The sequence below is a fragment of the Papaver somniferum genome, chromosome 9, assembly GCF_003573695.1.
Source record: "Papaver somniferum cultivar HN1 chromosome 9, ASM357369v1, whole genome shotgun sequence".
Lineage (NCBI taxonomy): Eukaryota > Viridiplantae > Streptophyta > Magnoliopsida > Ranunculales > Papaveraceae > Papaver > Papaver somniferum.
The window spans coordinates 90,090,339-90,109,085 of record NC_039366.1 but is presented as its reverse complement, the minus strand read 5'-3'; positions in this window follow the sequence as shown (position 1 = coordinate 90,109,085).

Sequence of the window (18,747 nt, the reverse complement as noted above, 5' to 3'; positions counted from 1 at the left end):
CCGATGAAGCCCCAGACAGGTTTCGTCCTCTGATGACCGATTCAGGTCATCTATGGGTGGATCTTTGTTTTACCACATTTAAACTTGGATCCTAGTAACCGTACTGATTGTAGGCTTTATGGTTTCCATGAGTTACTTTTAATCCCAACCAGGTCATTTAAACTTGTTCTACTATTTATAATGTCTGGAATGGTTAAGATTCTGCCTTGGATCATGTCTTGTAACTGGGTTCTTAAGTGATTTGCTTGTGATTGTGTTTGTTGTTTGTTTGAAATACGAGTATAATAGAGGCTTTGCCTCGTTTATGAAAAAAAAAAAGGAAAAAAGTAAAAAATCTCTTTTCTGGAAAAAAAAAAAAAGGAAAAAAGTAAAAAATCTCCACTCTTTATTTGTAAGCAACATTATTTCTTTAGATGATTTGAAATTTTCGGGAATTGATTTTTGAGGGGTTGATATCCAGACAGGTTATCCCGTTAAAATAGAGTTTAGAGTTTTTTATTGTTTGCTTTGTATTTTTGGCCATTCTTCCTTTTTTTTTCTTTCTTGATGTGGTGTAGCTTCGACCAACAAATTTGAGCAGACACAGCTAGTTGAATTCACTTTTGTTATAGGGAGGGGTCTTCAGATCAAGGGAGTGGAAAAATCGTACTCAACCCACACAATTCTACGGTTTTAAAACTTACCTATGAGTTGGACAACTCTACCTTTGCATAAAATCGATGTCTCAAAACAACCTAGATCATATTATATCACCTTGCTTCTTCTTTCCATCATGTGTGAAGAAAAAGCATATACCCTAGAATTGTTTTTCAAAACCTCTCAAAAAATCTTAAACTCATCATCTCTAACAGAGTAATCAAGGTATTAGCGGATGAATGAAACACGATTCTATTTTTCTTCTTCTATGTATTACTGGGGTTTCAAGCATGGCTTTCTCATTTTTCCATATATATATATATATATATATATATATATATATGTATAAGAGTATCAATCTGTAAATCTTGGTTCGTTTGTACCAGTGGAAAAGAAATAAAAGAACCATGTTCATAATTGGAAACCCAAATTACAAATTTCTCTTCCATATGAAAGGCGGTGAAACGCAGAATTTCACTGTCAAAAAAGTGGTGATGAAATAGAACCTTTTACTAGCACCAGAGTGATGGTGAAATGCGACATTTCGCTACCATTTATTTGGTTAGACGTACTAATTTTAATAGGTTGTTATATTTTCGGGTTTCCTTAATTATGAAGAACTTTTATGTCGTTATCTTTGGTGTCCTCCGAACATACTGAAATCTAACTACATGAATGGGACATGGATAGGCATGAAGGTTGGTTTAAGAAGAAAAGTTGCAAGTTTTTCAAATATTGAAGATACAAAAGTACCGTAACATGATCAAATCTTTAAATGAGCACCGTATATAATCCTTGTTTTAGTCTTCTCTGCAATTGCCATGTTTTAGGTTTGCGGAATCAGAGTTCGTTGGTGAACTAAAACAAATGCTTTTGCCAATACGTGATGTGAAGTCAGAGTTCGTCAAGAGCACCTCTTTGCTGCATACGTTATATTTCATTGTCACCAAAATGGCAGTGAAATGTTTTATTTCACTGTCGCTCAAGTGGTAGAGAAGTATTACATTCTACCTCCACCTACATGGTAGAGAAATTTGGTATTCACTTTCCGTACTGTGAACTTGAATGTTTTATTCCTTTTCTACTGGTATGAAAGAACCAAGGTTTTAGAGATGCTTTTTTTTTTTATATATATATATATATAAACATACATAAAGAATCTGTATTCAATCGTTTGGGTACCTCAGATTTTTCGTTTCCATAGTTCTCCGGTTCATTTAAAGGCATAACATCGCAAAATATTTCATTTGATCTCTTGGCTTTGAGAATGGTTCCCAACCTTCAAAATCTGAATATTCAACCATTATTGGTGTCATACTTGTCGAGGATATAACTTTGGTGATGAAATGTTCAAAAGCTTTATGGTTTTACATTAAATGAATCGTAGATAAAATTGGGGTTAGGGTTATAAGTGTTCATCGTTCTTAATTGGAAGAAGAAGTAAAAAAGAAGGTTGGTCTTTTGTTTTAGGACGAGTAGGGGTTTTGTGCGAGGGTATTTCTGTCCGAGTCATAGGAAAGTGTTGAATAGGTCTTACCAGATAAATTGAGTACGATTTTTCCACTCCCTTGATCCAAAGACCCCCTCCCTAAAATACATATTTCAAAGTTATTACTTTGTCTGTGTCATAGTTTCTTACAATTTGCGGATTCCCGCTTTCTGTTTCCCATTTGAATTGTAAGAGTCATGATGGCGACTTAGCATTTGGCTGTGCTGTTTTTAGATTTTTCATGAGAATCGCTTTTGAAATATCGGTAGTTAATAATTACACTTTTTCATTAGAAGCATTGAATATGAGACTAGGGTCAACATATGCTCCATCTTCGGTCTTTATTAGATATGTGGCTATTAATGCAGGTATGGGTTGTGATCTATCATTGAGAAATTCAGATCATAATCATCATCTTTAGTCCTGATTTATGAACAATTCGAAGAGACAACATCATCTCCACCAATCCTAAGCAGATTTGCGTTTTTCTTTGGTTTTGGTGATGATTTGGTTTTAGTTTTTAATGTTTTAGGTTTACACGATATTCATGTTTTAGGATGTTTACAATCTGGTTCTTTTTCTTAGATATTATAGTCTAGATTCAACTAGTAGTTCTAGTTTTATACTTTCAGCAACAGGTTTTCAAAAGTCACCAACAGCAACAACAGGTTCTAAGACACCAGCAACAACACTGAAGACATAGAAGACACCAACAATTAATAGTTTTAGACCGATTCCGATGAAGCCCCTGACCGATTTCGTCCTCTGATGACCGATTCAGGTCATTTATGCTACTGTTATTTAGAAAACAAATCTTTGACAAATGGGTGGATCTTTGTTTTACCACATTCTTAGAAAAACCGTGAGAAATGGTTGGATCTTTGGATCCTAGTAACCCTACTAATTGCAGTTCAGCTTTATGGTTTCCATGAGTTACTTTTAATTCGAACCAGGCCATTTAAACTTGTTCTACTCTTTATAATGTCTGGAATGATTAGGATTCTGCCTTGGATCATGTCGTGTAACTGGGTTGTTAAGTGATTTGCTTGTGATTGTGTTTGTTGTTTGTTTGAAATACCTGTAATTGTCTGGATCATAATAGAGGCTTTGCCTCTTTTCCGAAAAAAATAGGAAAAAAGTAAAAAATCTTCAGTCTTTATTTGTAAGCAACATTATTTCTTTAGATGATTTGAAACTTTCGGGAATTGATTTTTGAGGGGTTGATGTCCAGACAAGTTATCCCGCTAAAATAGAGTTTTTATTGTTTGCTTTGTATTTTTGGTCATTCTTCCCTTTTTTTTCTTTCTTGATATAGTTATATGGCATAGCTCGGACCAATAAATTAATTTGAGTATTAGTTCTCTTGTTATTACAACGTTTTCCTTTGCTTTCTGTAAAACTTTTCTTTCTTTGTGTAATCAAAAAATCTTAATAAAATTCAACATTATCTTTCTGATAATCTTTCATGGTATCAGACTTCTGAGTAAGATTCCGATTCTTTGAATCCTTGATCCTTTTTCCGCTGTATCTACGATTTCTTAAAATTGCTACTACTTTTACATCTACAATCACTCAATATTTCTACCAGTTTCATTATTATATCTCTTAAAATTGCTTTCTGCTTTCAAGAAATCTTCAACCTATTATTACTCCTTCAGTTTCTTGGTCTATCTTCGACAAATTTTCATCAATTCATCGATCTCTTCTCATTTCTTGTGAATTTTAGATCTCAGATCTAGATATGTCTACTTCATCTTCACTATCCTTTTCCCAATATTACCAATTTTGTGTCGGGAAAACTCAAAGAGGATGGTTCTGAAAATACAGGGGTCGAATAACCACACCCAACAATTCATTTGACAATCTGAGAGGACTTACTCCAATACACTTTCTAGAGAATCAACTAGACAGTCAGACTCAATCTATATTAAAGTATATCAAAGAGTTTAATATCTCTAACTCTTAATTCAATCCGCAATCAGCAAATAGAAATCTGCGAGCCTGATTGTATATAAGAGGAGTTACTTGAACGGTACCAAAGACCAATGTTCAAGTGTCAATCAATGTAAATCAAAAACCAAAGGTTGGATATTCTAATTGATTTATCTTAACGCACAACCTGCGATATTTCAATTATATAACAAAATGTAATGCGGAAAAGAAATAACACAGACACCAGAATTTTGTTAACGAGGAAACCGCAAATGCAGATAAACCCCGGGACCTAGTCCATATTGAACACCACATTGTATTAAGCCGCTATAGACACTAGCCTACTACCAATTAACTTCGGACTGGCATGTAGTTGAACCCTAATCAATCTCACACTGATTAAAGGTACAGTTACACTCCTTACGTCTTTGATCCCAGCAGGATACTACGTACTTGATTCCCTTAGCTGATCTCACCCACAACTAAGAGTTGCTACGACCCAAAGTCGAAGACTTGATAGACAAATCTGTCTCACACAGAAAAGTCTATAGGATTGAATAAATCTGTCTCCCACAGAAATATCCAGGAGTTTTTTTCCGTCTTTTGATAAATTAAGGTGAACAGGAACCAGTTGATAAACCGGACTTATATTCCCGAAGAACAGCCTAGTATTATCAATCACCTCACAATAAACTTAATCGACTAGCGACACAAGTTATTATGGAATCACAAACGATGAGACGAAGTTTGTTTGTGATTACTTTTTTATCTTGCCTATCGGAAATATAAAATCTCGAGCCAATTATTTCAATTGCACTCAACACGTTAGAAACAGCAAGATCAGATCACGCAACTACAAATATAATAGTTGGGTCTGGCTTCACAATCCCAATGAAGTCTTCAAGTCGTTAACCTACAGGGTCTCGAGAAGAAACCTAAGGTTAAAGGAGAATCGACTCTAGTTATGCAACTAGTAACACACAAAAGGTGTGGGGATTACCTTTCCCAGTTGCTAGAGTTCTCCTTTATATAGTTTTCAAATCGGGGTTTGCAATCTAAGTTACCTTGGTAACAAAGCATTCAATAATCACCGTTAGATGAAAAAACCTGATTCAACCAAGCTAATATCTTTCAACTGTTAGATCGAACTTAGCTTTTTATACACAAATGAAATGTACCCTCATTTAGGTTTATGTAACCGTACCTAAACGTGTACACCAGGTTGGTTCACAAATAGTTAATCGAGGTTAGCCATATGATTACTCTCATATCAACCTTATTCATCTTAACCATAACTAGTTCAAATGACTCAAATGAAACTAGTTAAGAGTTGTTCAATTGTTTAGAAAACACAATTGAAATCAAATCGGTTTGATTCGATTGAATCAATTATGAACATTATAGCCACGGTTTGCAAAGATTGCATTCCTTACGATTTAAATGTTTAAGTCCACGAACTGACCGATTTGACAAAGTAACCAGCTTAAGTATGCATACGGGTATGCGTACTTAAGCAACCGGTTTTGAGTTTGTTAAGTTTCCAAACTCAGCAGAAATTTTCGGTTCAAAAACTTCCGCCAGTATTCGTACGGGTACACATACTTAAGGTGACTAGTTAAGAGTTTTGCCAAAACCAAACTCAGCAGAAATTCTCGGTTCGAGAACTTCCACCAGTATGCGTACGGGTACGCATACTTAACTTGTCTCCTTCACCAATTTCGTATACACACATATGCATACTCTTGGCTCCCGGTTTATGGACTTATACACTAATGTGCGAACACACTATATATGCTTATATCTATAGATGGTTACATCATCAACTCTTTATTTCAATCATTGAAACATTCTTCTATAATGACAATGGACGTTTTCACACACTATTAGCATCAAAGCAATTTTCAAGATATTGAAATAATCATTGTCGAAACATTCCAAGACTACATCAAATGATTGTATCAGACAAACCATGTAAGATGTTACTTGGCAATTTTCTCATGATATAAGATGAACTTGGTCGAAGCGAAAGCTTACCAACACATATTTCGAGAAATATGTAAGCGAGATATACTCAGCTCGAAATCTCAAATGTGTATAAAGAAAACTATATCGTAACACGACTTATGTCTCAATATAGGAGATAGTAGAAATATACTTTCCAAGTGATAGATAAGTTCAAGTCTCCACATACCGTTTGTCGAAGAAGTTCCACAAGCTCCCCTTAGTAGTTCTTCGTCTTCAAGAGATGAACGTTGAGAGATTTAAGCTCAACTACACCATCTATGTCCTAGTCCGAGAAATAGGCTATAAATCAAGACTTATAGTTTTGATCATTAACATTGACAAACATGCTTGAGATAGCAACGCATGCGAGTTTGACCAATCAATGCTCTAACAATATCCCCCTTTGTCAATTTTAGTGACAAAACTATCAATACATATGGATTACAAAAAAGATAAAAAAAATGTAGCTTCTTATCCACATGCTTGATCTCCTTGGCATCTTCAACGCGACTCGAAATCTTCGTCACTTCCAAGTACTCCATTATCCTAAAGGTTGTAAGTTCATCATTACAGTTGTTAAAGATCCATAGCTATAACAATAAGAAAACAATAGTTCTCAATCATTGTTATACAGTGTCATAGTATCATTACACAACGTCAAAGTTCAATTATATCACAACTTCAACAACAATACTATGGTGATATGTATCACTCCCCCTTAGCCAATACTCCATCTCACATGGAAACCACTCCCCCTTACATAATGATCCGAAAACCATATGTATTTGTAGTGTGAACTACACATTAATTATCCCCCGTTTTGTCAAAAGAATTGGCAAAGGTGCGAAAATTAGTGGGATCCTAATGAAATTTCCACGGAGATACATCATGACCAAAAGGTGTATTAACATACCAACAAATTTAGATGCAATCATAAAGCCGAAGCTAAATGCATTCATCAAGGAGTTAATAAAGATACAAGATAATCTCTAAAAATTCCACAGCCGCACTCCCCACAAATATTTGGCAATTAAGCACAAGTTCAAAATGAACTCTCCCCCATAAAATGTCATCCTCGAAGGAACAAAAAAGGCGACCTTACTTTCACAAGAAAAAAAGGATTTCTTATAAACACTAGGATACTTGACAGAAACATACCTACTGGAAACAAATGCAAACTAGACTTAACACTATTCTGGAGTTCCAAACTTAATTGCCCAAAAGATCGAGATAAAAGCAGGGGCAAGAGTTATGAGGATCTAATGATCTAGAAAAACACCAATAGACTGCCGCAAGTGCTGAAATGTGGCAGTGTCTAATGGTTTGGTGAGAATATCAGCCAATTGTTGTTCAGAAGGCACAAATTCCATAGTGATAATACCATCTTCATAAAGATATCGAATAAAATGGTACCTGATGTCTATGTGCTTAGTTCTTGAGTGCTCAACAGGATTCTCAGTGATGCGAATCGCACTTGAGTTATCACAAAAGATCTTTATTATTCCAGAATCAATTCCATAATCATCAAGCATTTGTTTCGTCCATAGAAGTTGAGTACAACATGACCCAACAACAATGTATTCTGCTTCACATATTGAAAGAGATTGTGAATTTTGCTTCTTGCTATGCCAAGCTACAAGATTCATTCCTACATAGTAGAATCCTCCTGATGTACTCTTTCTGTCTTCCACAGATCCTGCCCAATCGACATCTGAATAGGCAGTAAGATCCGTGTTAGTATCAAAAGTGTAAGAAATACCATACCCGGCAGTGTGATTGATGTAACGTATGATCCTCTTTGTGGCAGCAAGATGAGATTCCTTTAGATTTGCCTGAAACCTAGCACAACAACCAACACTAAAAATAATATCAGGTCTCGTAGCAGTGAGATACAAAAGACTTCCAATAATATATCGATAAAGTTTTTGATCCACATTTACACCTTTCTCATCTCTATGTAGTTTACCCGTGGTAGGCATAGGAGTGAGTTTTGGAGTTGACTTATCAAGACCAAATCTTGAGACAATATTTTTTGCATATTTTTCTTGAGATAAGTAAATTTCATCCTTGTGTTGTTGAATTTGTAAACCCAAAAATAATTTTAATTCACCAACATTGCTCATCTCAAACTCCTTACTAAGAGAGACTTGAAAATATTTTGCAAGTTTCTCCGATGTTGATCCATAGATGATATCATCTACATACACTTGAGCAATAACAACATCTTTTCCGCTCCATTTGGTAAACAAAGTTTTGTCAGCTCCACCTCTTGAAAAACCTTTCTTAAGAAGAGAAGTGGTTAGTTTTTCAAACCAGGCACGAGGTGCTTGTTTTAAACCGTATAATGCCTTATTGAGTTTAAGGACATGATCAGGGAAATCAGGGTTTTCAAACCATTTAGGTTGAGCGACATAGACCTCTTCCTTTAAGTTTCCATTTAGGAAGGCGGATTTAATGTCCATCTGAAGCAACTTAATCTTAAGAAAACAAGCATGAGCTAAAAACAAACGAATGGACTCAAGACGTGCCACGGGAGCAAAGGTTTCGTCAAAATCGATTCCTTCAATCTGTAAATAACCATGAGCGACAAATCTAGCTTTGTTTCTGACAATGGTGTCAAATTCATCAGATTTGTTCTTGAATATCTATTTAGTACCAACAATATTTATATTGGGGGGGACAAGGTACGAGTTTCCATACGTCTTGTCTTTCAAATTGATTTAACTCTTCATGCATTGCGTTCACCCAAAAGGGATCACTAAGAGCTTCATCAATGTTTCTAGGTTCCACTTCCGATAGATAACAACCAAAATTGCACATATTTTGAAGTTGACCTCTCGTCTTAGCAGTAGAGTCCTTGCCACCAATAATATTGTTAGTATCATGATTCCTTTGAACCCAAAGGTGTCGTGCGGAGACACGCTCTTGTTCAAGAGGAACAGCCTGACTAGAATTTTTCTCCTCATCACTAGAGATATCAGGATCAGCAACCGTTGGAACAACTTCTTCTGATTCTGACGTTTCTTTGACATTCTCAATTGTCTCGTGCAATTCAGTAGGAGAGTCATCATGATGAAAGTTACTTAGATCATCAATGATAACATTATCTGATTCCATCATGACTTGGGTTCTGAGATTAAAGACTCGGAAACCACGACTGTCAGATGGATAGCCGAGAAAAATTCCCTCATCTTTTTTTGAATCAAACTTCCCTTTCTGTTCTCGATCCTTTAGAATGTAGCACTTACTTCCGAACACTCTGAGATAGTGTAAGTTGGGTTTCCTACCGTACCACAACTCATAGGGAGTGTTTAAGGTCTTTGACCGTAAGTAAACACGATTGATCAAATAGCAAGCTGTAAAAACAGCCTCACCCCAAACCTTAATGGTAGGTTTTTGTTATGGAGCATTACCCTGGCCATTTCCTGAATATTTCTATTCTTCCTTTCTGCAACTCCATTTTCTTGTGGAGTAATTGGTGGTGAGTATTGTTGAACAATTCCCAGATAGTCACAATATTCAAATACCTTGGTGTCTTTGAATTCTGTGCTACGATCGCTTCTAATTTTCTTTAGTTTGCGACCTTGCTCATTCTGGATTCTATTAACAATAATCTTGAACTAAATGAGAATTTCATTCTTGTGAGCCAAGAATGCCACCCAGGTGAATCTAGTGTAATCATCTACCATAACCAAAACATACTTCTTCCCAGCCACTGTATATTGTTGAATTGGGACAAAAAGATCCATATGAATTAAATCAAGTGGATCTTTGGTGAGAATATCTCGGGATGACTTGTGTGGAATTTTCGTTTGTTTACCTTTTTGACAGGCACCACATACACCTTCAACCTTAGCATTGATTTTGGGAACGCCTCTAACAAGTTCTTTATTAATGATCTTGGTTAGAAGACGATAATTGATGTGACCAAAATTTTCATGCCAAAGGTGTATAGATTCAACCTTAGTCAAATTGCAACAGTTACTGAACTGTGTATCTAGAAGATAACAATTATTTTTGCCACGTGATCCTTGAAAAATCACTTTTCCAGATTTGTCGACAATGTCACATCCTTTATCATTGAAGACAACCTTATGGCCCTTGTCACAGATTTGACTTATAGAAAGAAGATTAGCGGTCATACCTTTAACGTATACGACATCATGAATTTCAGGAACGCCAGGTAATTTGATCGTCCTTTTCTTGCTTATGTAACAACAGCTTCCATCTCCAAAAGTTACGGGTCCACCATCAAAATCGCTAGAGTTGATGAACCATGAGAGATCTCCAGTCATGTGCCTGCTACATCCACCATCAAGGAACCATTGAAAGGGTGATGTTGACTTCAGAGCAAAAGCTCCCATACCAACACTACTAACCATTTTGGGCTTTCTTGTTAGTATTGAATGTCTTTTAAGAGATGACACAAGTTGAATAGTTTTTTTATGAAAATCACTAGAAACCTTTAATCTTCTCTTGAAGGACAAACACACATGTTGAAAGTGATTGTGAGAACCACAAAACAAACATGTGCCAACATCATTAACCTTGTTCAAAGAGTTCTGAGTACTGTCAGATTTCACAAAGCCTAGACCTTGTTTATCACTTGACATATGGCAATTCTTCAAGGAAGAATTAGAGTAGTTATTTAAAATCCTTGAAAAAGTCTTTATGGACTTCAAATCCTTAAGCTTTGCAATTTCTGCAGCAAATCGGTTTGATTCACTTGAATCAATCATGAACATTATAGCCACTGTTTGCAAAAATTGCATTCCTAATGATTTAAATGTTTAAGTCCATGAACTGAACGATTTGACAAAGTAACCATCTTAAGTATGCGTACGGGTATGCGTACTTAATCAATCGATTTTGAGTTTGTTAAGTTTCCAAACTCAACAGAAATTTTCGGTTCAAAAACTTTCGCCAGTATGCGTACGGGTACGCATACTTAAGGTGACTAGTTAAGAGTGTTAGAGCATTGCTTGGTCGAACTCGCATGCGTTGTTATCTCAAGCATGTTTGTCAATATTAGTGATCAAAACTATAAGTTTCTAGCCTACATAGCTAAAGGTCTCGGACTAGGATAGAAAGTGTAGTTGACCTCAAGAACTCCATGGCAATCATCATACAAGACGAAGGACTACTCAAGAAACTGGTGGATCTTCATCGACTAAAAGGTATGTGGAGACTTGAAATTATCTGTCACTCAAAAGTTTATCTATTCTATATCCTACTCTTGAGACAAGAGTCGTTTTGATATATAGACTTTCATTATGCACATTTTCTATTTAGAGCCGAGTTTATCTTGCCTATCTATTTCTCGAAATATGTGTTGGTAAGCTTTCGCTTTAGCCGAATTCATCTTTACCTAGTGACAAAAGTCATGTTATGTTTCAATCACTTTGAAAATTTCTCTGACGAAAAACGGTCTGTGAATAACGGCTATATCCGTCCTCTGAGAATGTTTCAATGATTAAAATGAGAGTTTAGATTACATAACCATTGGTAGGATATAAGCATTGTTGTGGAAACACATATATGTATAAGTCCTTATTCCTTGAACCAAAGTTTGCGAACTTTGTTGATCAAGAGAAATGGAAGTGGCGTGAGCCAAGTCCGCGAACTGGCGGAAGTTCTCGACCCGAGAATTTTTGCTGGAGTTTGTGAACTCCTTCCATGAGCTTAAGTCCGCTAACTTGAGCAGGTTATATCTAAAATCGGTTGTTCTTGAACTCATGTTTACTTAAACTAAGGAATGCTTTTGCAAACCGTGGCTATAAAGTTCGTGAACTGATTCGAGTGAATCAAACCGTTTTGGCTTCGATTGTGTCTTGTGTAGGTACATAAGATCTAAGCAATTGAACAACTCTCTAACTAGTTCATTTGAGTCATTTGAACTAGTTATGGTGAAGAAGAATATGGTTGATATGAAAGTAATCATATGGCTAACCATTTGGTTAAATATTGTTGAAAAAACAAATGTTAATGTTTGGGAATGGTTCGTAAACCCAAAATTGGACATTTCATTTGTGTGTAACAAGCTAAGTTTTCGATCCAACGGTTGAGAAATATTATCTTGAATCTAATCAGGTTTTCATCTAACGGTGAATATTGAATGCTTTGTTACCAAGCTAACATTGATTCCAAACCCTGATTGGAAAACTATATAAGGGAGAACTCTAGCAACTGGGAAACCTAATCCCCACACCTTACGTGTGATACTAGTTGCATATCTAGAGTCGATTCTCCTTTAACCTTTGGTTTCTTCTTCTAAACCAGGTTAATGACTTAAAGATTTCATTGGGATTGTGAAGCCAGACCGATACTACTTTTCTTGTAGTTGTGTGATCTGATCTTGTTGTTTCTATCGTACGAGTAAAATTGAAATAATTGGCTTGAGATTTTATATCTCCGATAGGCAAGATAGAAAAGTAATCACAAACACTTCGTCTCATCGTTTGTGATTCCACAATATCTTTTTTCGCTGCGTCGATTAAGATTATTGTGAGGTGATCAATAATACTAGGTTCTTTTTCGGGAATATAAGACCGGTTTATTGATTGGTTCTTGTTCACCTTGATTTATCAAAAGACGGAACAAAACTCGTAGGTATATTCGTGCGTGACGGATTTATCTACTACCGTAGAATTTTCTGTGTGATACAGATTTTTTTATTAAAGTCTTCGACTTTGGGTCGTAGCAACTCTTAGTTATGGGTGAGATCCTCTAAGGGAATCAAGTACGTAGCATCCTGCCGGGATCAGAGGCGTAGAAGCATAACTGTACCTTGGATCAGTGTGAGATTGATTGGGGTTCAACTACAGTCCAAATCGAAGTTAATTTGGAGTAGGCTAATGTCTGTAGCGGCTTAATACAGTGTGTGTTCAATCTGGACTAGGTCCCGAGGTTTTTCTGCATTTTCGGTTTCCTCGTTAACAAAATTCTGGTGTCTGTGTTATTTATTTTCCGCATTATATTTTGTTATATAATTGAAATATCACAGGTTGTGCGTTGTTCAATCAATTAGAATATCCGACCTTTTGGTTGTTGATTTAAATTGATTGACACTTGGATATTAGTCTTTGGTACCATCCAAGTTATCTCTCTTTGATAAAGACTCACAGATTTCTATTTGCTTGAGTAAAGATCAAATCGAGAGATTGAGATATAAACTCTTTGATATACTTTTATCAAGATTGAGTCTGAATGTCTAGTTGATTCTCTAGAAAGTATATTGGAGTTTGTCCATACAGATTGCTAATCGAATTGTTGGGTGTGGTTGTTGTACCCCCGCTTTTTCAATTGGTATCAGAGCAGTCAAACACGTTAAAGACCTTATAAGTCTGTGTTTGTAGCGATCTGATTATGGACGAGTCTATCTCTAATAACGTACCAATTCAAAAATTACCAGATGATTCTAAAAGCTTGGATTCACCTGAGAGAACTGTCACATCTAAGTCAATATCCAAACATTCTCTTGATGTAAAAACTGTTGATTGGGAAACTCTCTTAGAAGAACAGTTGGATGAACTTTCTGATGAAGGTGATTCAGATATTGATAGAGATGTTGATGAGGAAGTTTCAGAGTATGTTAAGTTTTTGGATTCGTGGAATATGAAGAACATTACAAATTCTCATGTCTCACCTCTTATGACTCCTCTTTGTCGAGAAAACAAGAAATTGAGAAGATGTTACGCATGTTTTTATTTTTCGAATCGTTTTAACGAATCGATCCTCAAGGATTCTGAGGAAAACCTACGTATGAAGTCACTTAAATGTGATAATCTTTATCAAAAGTACTTTTTGTTGGAAGAGAAACTTGCAGAATCTGAAGCAAGATTTAACTCTCAACAAATTAGTTTTGATGACAGAGAAAGTGCTTGTCTCGCTCGAGAAAAATGCCTTGAGGCTGATTTAGCTACTGCTCTTGATAAAATCAAGATGTTGGAAGATGACTTGAAAAATTTCAATACTAGTTCAAGCAAATTAACCACTATGCTAGGAGCAAGTAAAAATCATCGCGATACACGAGGATTGGGGTATAAGGGAATAAATGCTCCAAGTATTAGCAAAAAGGTAAAATTTGTCAAGGCTCTCAACAAAATGTTTCCACTGATGGCAAAAGTGAAATACCTTCACCGGTAGTTAAGGTTCAAAAGACCAAAGTATATCAACCTCCAAAGACAGCACATACAGATCGAGGTAAGAATATTCTTTATGTTTGCCAGTATTGCGGAAAGAAAGGTCACCTGGAAAGGAGATTTCGTTTCCGTATAAGGAATGAGAAACTTCATGATGTTCTTGTTTGGGCATAACAAGAAGTTGTGAAACCAAGATCATACCTTAAGACTAATCCTCTTAATGTTACAGGTTATAACTGTCCAACCTTTAGGCAAAGGAATCAGTGTTGTGATAAGCCTAGATTTGCCTATAAACGTCGTACAAATCCTTTTCACAATTGTAATTGTTATCAAAAGGATAACTTCGTAAAGACGAAGACAAGATCTGATGCTCCAAATTGGAGAAAGACTAACTTGAAAAAGAATAGTCAATCCAATTCTCTTCCGGAAAATCTTGAAGAGAGTAATGGGAAGAAGGTTTCGGTCGTTCCTAAACGCACTCTAAAGTGGATACCAAAGAAAGTCAATGATGTTTTGAGTGTGAAAAGGAATGATCTCCCAGAAAGTTCCATGACTATGGAGAAAGCAATATCCATGATGCTGGAACTTAAAGAGTTCTTTGGGAAGATGGATTTGTATGTGAAAGGTTCTAAAAGCGATATCTTTCATGATAATCCAAAAGTCACTTGTGGTGAGCAAGACATTTTTCACCTCAACACAACTTGAGTGTGTTGTAAGTGTATCCTCACCAAGGAATGCCCTGTTATGTATACGGTGAGGGAAGCACGAAAATTGGGGCGCACATATTATGTTTGGTAAGGCTGTAGAATTCAATTGGATTCATCTAAAAAGGTATGTCTATAAACTTGAGCAAGATTTGTGCTTTGATTTTCTTAGAGAACTTATAATGATTCACATACCTTTCTTATCGTTCTTTTCTACCTAACTTGATCTGTGTTTAAGGTTCTTAAATGTTTAGGTTTGAAAATAATAGTTCGGGATGTTTGGACTTCATGGTACACATATCAAGTATGCATACCATAATTTAAAATCAAAATCCAGGGGTTTAAGTTCGCATACCCAGTTTGCAAACTGCTCCAAGTCATGAAAATTCGTTTGCAAACCCGTATGCATACTTGCTTGTAGACGTCGATATTCGGTAAACTTTTTTTGGCCGTAATTTCTTCGTTCGAACTCGGAATGACCTCATTCTTTTTGCATTCTCTTTCTCTTTGATATCTCTTCAAAATGAAGATGAGAATTTCTGAATTTGGATGAGTTAAGATTGGTATTTGTCCTGTCTCTTGTTTTTGAGTGTTTTGCTCCGTTTCGTTGCACTTGTTCCACTTCTCTTGGACTTGGGCACTTGTATTATTGGAGTACTACTCTTCTAAGCTCATTTGTAGATTTTACAAGAATGTTGTTGGTGAATCACAAAGAAGGAAGTTCAAGAATGGGTAGTAGTAGACATTACTATGGGATTCTTGGATGTTCACAATCATTTTATGTGAACTACGGTGCATGGTCATTAATGACTTTGTATGTTCTTCCTTATTAAGAAAATATTTTTATACGCCTTTGGTATCTATTCTTGGTGTAAATCCGGGAGAAAAGATTGATTTTACCCTCTAAGGACAAATCATCTTATATGTACATTACGAGTTTGTCTTGATGCCTAGGAAACTTCTTAAGAGAATTTATTCTTGTTTTTGAGAAGGATTAATAGAGTTTGGAATAGACATTATTGTGATTACACATATCTATGTCCAACGCTTTCATCTTCATGTTTATTAGATTTATTGGTTTAAATTCTAAATTTGTTTGGAAGATGATTTTTGCAGTATTAATCTTTATGGTTTTATATATTGCAATATTATTATGGGATGTGTGTGTTTACGTCCGCGAACTTGACCATCCCATATCTTGTCAAAAGTAAAGTCTTTCGTAAGTCGATATGCATGTATTGATAAAAGAATGAATGGACTTTTGACAAATACAAAACTTAAGCCTATATTGTCAATTATTGATGGAAGATAGGTTAAAATCTTTTGTTTACAAGGATTATTTCTATTGTATGTCATTGTGCAAATAGTGATGGAAAATAGAATGAATCCTTGTGTATTCCGCAGTAATTGATCTTCCCTGATCCATAATTATGTATTATTGTGAGGCTCCGTAAAGTGTCTTATGTTGAGCATTAAACAACCAAGTTGATTATTTTTGATTAGCTATGTTGTTGTTTCGTAAGGTACTTTATGTCGAGCATTTTCAACTAAGTTAATCATCTTGTTTGGTTATTTAGTTGTTGCTCCGTAAGTTTTCTTATGTCGAGCATGACCAATTAAATTGATTACTTTTGTGATTAATTTGGTTGTGTATTTCAATTAGATTAATTATGGGTTCTATTGTGATTAATCTAATTGTATTTTTTAAGTCTCCATAAGTTCACTTATGTTTGAGCATTTGTCGATTAAATTAATCATGGGTTCTCTTGTGGTTAATTTAATTGAATTTTTTGGATTCGAATTCATACTTGTATGTGATTTGTTATGTCCAAAGAAATCCCTCTTTTCTTTCGAAATTAAGGTCGCTCTTGTTGTTCTTTCGGGAATGACATTTAATGGGGGAGAGTTCTTTTGAACCTGCGCTTAATTGCCATATCTTTGTGGGGAGCGCGGCTGTGGAATATTATATGGGTTATCTTGTATCTTTATAAACTCCTTGATGAATGCATTTAGCTTCGGCTTTATGATTGCATCTAAAGAACAAGTTGATATTTTTGCTTTCTTTTGGTCAAGAAATCTCTCTTTCGGAAATTTCATTAGGATCCCGTTCTTGTACCTTTGCAAATTTTATTGAAAAAAAGGGGGAGAATTAATATGTAGTTCACACTACAAATACATATGGTTTTCGGATCATTATGTAAAGGGGAGTGGTTTCCATGTGAGATGGAGTATTGACTAAGGGGGAGTGATACATATCACCATATGATTGTTGTTGAAGTTGTGATACAATTGAACTTTGACGTTATGTAATGATACTATGACACTGTATAACAATGATTGAGAACTATTGTTTTCTTATTGTTATAGCTACGTATTTTCAACAACGATGATGCTAAACTTACAACCTTTGGATCATTGGAGTACTTAGAAGTGACGAAGATTTCGAGTAATGTTGAAGATTAGGCATGTGGATCATAGGAGCTACAAAAGTTAATTTATTTATCTATTTTGTATTCCATATGTACTAATAGTTTTCCACTAAAATTGACAAAGGGGGAGATTGTTAGAGCATTGCTCGGTCGAACTCGCATGCGTTGCTATCTCAAGTATGTTTGTCAATGTTACTGATCAGAACTATAAGTCTTGATTTGTAGCCTACATAGCTAAAGGTCTCAGACTAGGATAGAAAGTGTAGTTGAGCTCAAGAACTCCATGGAAATCATCATACGAGATGAAGGACTACTCAAGGAATTGGTGGATCTTCATCGACTAAAAGGTATGTGGAGACTTGAACTTATCTGTCACTCAAAAGTCTATCTATTCTATCTCCTATTCTTGAGAAAAAATTCGTTTTGATATATAGAATTTCATTATGCACATTTGCTATTTCGAGCCGAGTTTATCTCGCCTATCTATTTCTCAAAATATGTGTTGGTAAGCTTTCGCTTTAGCCGAATTCATCTTTACATAGTGACGAAAGTCATGTTATGTTTCAATCACTTTGAAAATTGCTCTGACGAAAAATGGTCTGTGAATAACGGCTATATCCTTCCTCTGAGAATGTTTCAATGATTGAAATGAGAGTTTAGATTACATAACCATTGATAGGATGTAAGCATTGTTGTGGAAACACATATATGTATAAGTCCTTATTCCTTGAACCAAAGTTTGCGAACTTTGTTGATCAAGAGAAATGGAAGTGGCGTGAGCCAAGTCCGCGAACCCAGTCCGCGAACTTGAGCAGGTTATATCTAAAATCGTTTGTTCTTGAACTCATGTTTATTTAAACTAAGGAATGCTTTTGCAAACCGTGGCTATAATGTTCATGAACCGACTCAAGTGAATCAAACCGTTTTTGCTTCGATTGTGTCTTGTGTAGTTACATAAGATCTAAGCGATTGAACAACTCTCTAACTAGTTCATTTGAGTCATTTGAACTAGCTATGGTGAAGAAGAATATGGTTGATATGAAAGTAATCATATGGCTAACCATTTGGTTAAATATTGTTGAACCAACAAATGTTAATGTTTGGGAACGGTTCGTAAACCCAAAATCGGACATTTCATTTGTGTGTAACAAGCTAAGTTTTCGATCCAACGGTTGAGAAATATTAGCTTGAATCTAATCAGGTTTTCATATAACGGTGAATATTGAATGCTTTGTTACCAAGCTAACATTGATTGCAAACCCTGATTTGAAAACTATATAAGGGAGAACTCTATCAACTGAGAAACCTAATCCCCACACCTTACGTGTGATACTAGTTGCATAGCTAGAGTCGATTCTCCTTTAACCTTTGGTTTCTTCTTCTAAACCAGGTTAATGACTTACAGACTTCAT